Source organism: Pan troglodytes, chromosome 22 (genome assembly GCF_028858775.2).
Source record: "Pan troglodytes isolate AG18354 chromosome 22, NHGRI_mPanTro3-v2.0_pri, whole genome shotgun sequence".
Classification (NCBI taxonomy): Eukaryota; Metazoa; Chordata; class Mammalia; order Primates; family Hominidae; genus Pan; species Pan troglodytes.
Window position 1 is genome coordinate 35863518 of NC_072420.2, and position 4367 is coordinate 35867884.

At 37.2% G+C, this 4367-nt stretch overlaps 1 non-coding gene across 1 annotated transcript; it reads left to right on the forward strand.

Annotated features, from left to right (window-relative positions):
• Positions 1-284: 284 nt before the first annotated feature.
• LOC112206670 (U6 spliceosomal RNA) lies at positions 285-391 on the forward strand. The gene has a single exon (XR_002941105.1). It is a non-coding gene; the product is annotated as a U6 spliceosomal RNA (small nuclear RNA).
• The last annotated feature ends 3976 nt before the right edge of the window (positions 392-4367 follow it).

A 4367-nucleotide genomic window follows, 5' to 3' on the forward strand; every position in this document is an offset into this window, starting at 1 on the left:
ACTACAGCATACGAGTGGAAACCTAGAGATTCTTGCAAGAACAAAAGGCACCAGGGACAATTTTCCCCTCAAACTGCCACAATATCTTATGTGAAAAATGACAAATAAATGAACAGAAATTTACTCTCCTGTTTTGCAGAAATTACAACAATCCTCATATATAGATTCAATGCAGATTAGATTTAAATCTAAAATGGTTTATTTGTACCCAAAGTTAAGAAGGATGCAACAAATTATGAACACATTTTCCAAGTGAGTAAATTTTGTTTGAAAACGCCAACCTTGTGCTCGCTTCGGCAGCACATATACTAAAATTGGAACGATACAGAGAAGATTAGCATGGCCCCTGAGCAAGGATGACACGCAAATTCGTGAAGCGTTCCATATTTTTTAGGGAGGGATAGCATTGGGAGATATACCTAATGCTAGATGACGAGTTAGTGGGTGCAGCGCACCAGCATGGCACATGTATACATATGTAACTAACCTGCACAATGTGCACATGTACCCTAAAACTTAAAGTATAATAAAAAAAACAAAACAAAAACAAAACAAAACAACAACAACAAAAAAGAAAACGCCAACCTTGAAAGTTTCTCTATTGATCACTTTTGCATTGCTCTGAAGATTAAATAGTGATAGCTGCCTTTCAGAGAGTCTTATGATGATGGAATTAGTTTACAAAGGGAAGAGTCTGACAGACAAAGGTTTTACTCAGTCTAGAGGGCTCTTTGGAGGAAGGTTTCTGGCAAAGGCTTAGATTTGTGTTGAGCCTAAAATTTGCATGGTTTGATTACAGATGACAGTAGGCAAAAATTTACCATATGTTCTATGATATAAACCATGGCCCCAAAAGTGACTAGGAATAAAACATACTCTTCTTAGAAACGTCAGAATTGCACATTTTGGGAGGCTTGCAATGCAAGGCTAATTCTGATGCCCCTAACGCATTCAAAGTCCTGACTTCTTGTAGAACAGGTGTCACTGCCAATTTTTCACTTGTCCTGTAGCAGCTATAGAAATTGGAGGTGTCTTCAAAAGGCAAGACAATCTACAGGCTTTGCCCTGCAGGGTCCTGGCCACCATCCCTCCAGCAGAATCCAGGCCAGCCCCCTGAACAATTCACCTCAACGCTGGATACATTTTTTACTGCTACAACTTTTGAAATTTCCTTCCTAACTTCTTTCTTTGTGCTCTGTTCTTCAAGTCAGGAAAAGGCAGACAGTGCTGAAATGGTCAACAGTTCTGCCTTTGAAAGGCACTTTGCTTCCTTCTGTGTCTGGAAATTACACCTGGATCTCAAAGCATCATTTGTTGTTTTTGATAAGAAAGTCTGATGAGAGTGAGTCCATGGTTTGATTCACATGCTACAATCGCTGACAAGTTTCCACATGAATATTTCAATTTAGTGATACTACTAAGCAGTATATTTTTCTTATTTAATTTCATGTCCCCAAATAAATCTTAGGAAAGTAGAAAATGTTTGCAAAATTTTCCTCCACACATTTAGAGTCCCTCCATGCTGGCAGGGTGCCCAGACTGCTGCAGAGTTAGAGCCCAGGCTGGGCTGCTGGAAACGCAACTATGGGACGGCTAAGGTGCAAGTCTAGACCTTTCCTGTCTAAAAGGCACTTTCCACCCAGAAAGATAAAAATACAAATTGCAATTCCAGATACAGACAATTAAAAGCACTGTGTGTAGTTTCTCTGGATGCTCTAAAAAATTATGTGTGAATGCAAATGTCTCTCCCTTAAACATTGCTATACAATGATAATGGTTTGGGAATAGAGTGCCTATGTATATATTGAAAGCTTTGAACTTACTTTACTATACAAAACTAGTTTGTCAAAATATAACGGTGTCAAAAAGTTATAAAGATGAACCAACCTTTCACTCCCTTTCAAACTGAATATTTAAAATATTAAAATTGATCAAACCCTGACCTCAGTTAAGGACTTGGTTCTGCCACTAGCTTGATAACAGGAGACAAAGGATGTCAGGGTCACTCTTCTAACAGTTCGTGTGTTTATGTGCATTTTAAAAAATTATGTTCTTGTTTTTCTTTCTCGCCAGCACCCCCCTTTTTTTTTTGTAAAGCAACTGATTAAGTAAAGAAAAATCATCTATCTGGTTAGGGAAAACTGGTAGAATCTGAATGTCACTCACTTTTCAGATGGCAAGGATTTGTACAGAACCTTCATATAACAATTGTAAATTGTCACTGCTGTGTAAGATCGTCAAAAAGTGAGTGAGGGCTCAGAGACACAGAGGGACTTCTAGCTCGGCTGTATCGCTTTCTTGTTCTGGGACCATGGGCATTATAAGATTTTGAAAACTGTTTCTTCATGGGAATAATACTTGTATTTATCTGAGATAATTGTTGACAAATATAAACTAGTAAAGTCACAAAAAATGCTTATGAAGGAATCCGGAATATACTAACTTCCCACTTTTATTCATGGTCAGTGTCATCGTCATCATTCTCTTCCTCCAGGCTAGTTAACAGAAGGGTAAAAACATTTTGACCTACAAACATAAAATAGTCATATCATCCTCCAAAGTAACACAGTTAATACACTATTTCAGAAGCACCATTTTAGACACTTTTTGCCCAGAGAAAATCTTAAAGAACCCTATTGATTTGTTGTTTCACATTTTCCAGTATTCAGAGAAAATCTGTTTAGACTCCCTTGAGGACCACTGTCCACTCAGTAGAACCCATGCTTAATATCTTTCTCCCTTTCCCATCACAATGGTGACTATGGAGTGATCTTCAGAAACCTTAGCACAAATGCAACCGCAGGGATGTCTTCAAAACAAACTAAAACCCACTGTAACATACCTGGAGGAAAAAATGCCACTGGAATCAACTTTCTGTTAATAAAGTAAGTTTTTCCCCAAATATTCAAAGTGTGTAATACCTGTAAACACTTTCTCCAAAGCCACTTTCAACCCACAAATAATATTTTTATGATTAATCATAGAGTGAGAGAGCAAATATATGCAGAACTATGTCACACTCCCTCAACCGAACTTTCTGGTCATTTCCCCCGTTAGGGTTGGGAGAGGTGGGGTGGTGCAGGGGATGGAGAGAGAAGGTCCTTTGTCTGGAACTTTTCATTACTGAGGGGTTTTACCAAAGAAGCAATTCTTTTCACACGCTATGTCTCACCTTGAGTTCTTATCCGCTGGGGACATAGTTGATCAATGATGTAATTCTACAATTATTTAAGGATAGTGATTCTTTTATTCTCACAAAGGGTTTGCTGAAAATTAAAAGAAGCCTGCAGTCATTTATTTTAATCTCCCAAGATTGCTTATTGTTCCTACAAGTCAGGACAGCCTCATCTTTGGAAAACACATTCCAAGAGAAAAGTTGATAAAATGATCGCATTGTTAGATGGGTGGGGTTTTGCAAGGTAGAATCCATTGATGGTCTTTTAAAGCAGCACTTTATATTTTATCTTATGGCATTTCTGAAGTGCATGGATGGTCATTTGGTGCAAATGATAACTGTTCATTTACCTTTAGAGACTTTGTAATCATTGAGAAGACAATAAATGTATATAAATTATAAACTTCAATAATAAGTTCTTGAAAATGTTCATTTCCTGTGCCATTTCCTTCCTATGCATTGCCATACAGCTCTTTGTATGTATAAATGAGGAAGAAGATATGCACTTAAGATGATTTCTTTGAATATTATAAGCCTCCCCGCTTCCAATACAATTAATCACCTTCCCATGTGTGATGGAAACTGCAAAATAATTTTTTTCCTTGTGTTATAAAAATATCCCTTGATTGTCAACTTTTAGTTTTTAAGTGCTTTGATCTACTTTGAATGTGAAGGGTGCAGGATCCCCAAACTAAGTGGGTGGCCTCCACCCTATGGTGTGAGAAAAAGCTGTGAATTTTCCCCCTTATTTTTTATGTCCATGAGTTTCTTATTTAGAGGAAAATTTAATACACAATTGGTACCTTTGCAGTTAGCTCACCCAAATGTTATTTGTTTAAGAGGTATTTGATGTCCAACATACCGAGTGATTTTTTTTTTTTACAAGACTTATTTAAGCTCTTTTCCTAGGAAAAAGATGTTGCCTTTCTGCCAAGGGCATATTATCTTCAAAAACTGGCATTTTTAGCCTTTTTTCCGCAACTTAAATTTTCCACATCTTAAATTGTCTCAGGTCTGTGAACTGTAGATTGGGAGAATTAGAAAAGATCTTCCTTCCTAGTAGCTGACATTCCTTGCTTAGGAAACTTTACACAGTCTCCCTCATTTGATGGAAAAAGCAATCATTAAGCATTAATGGGAGAACAGCAAAATCTTCAAAATCTGACTCATTTTAGATAAACACTTTCTAGCT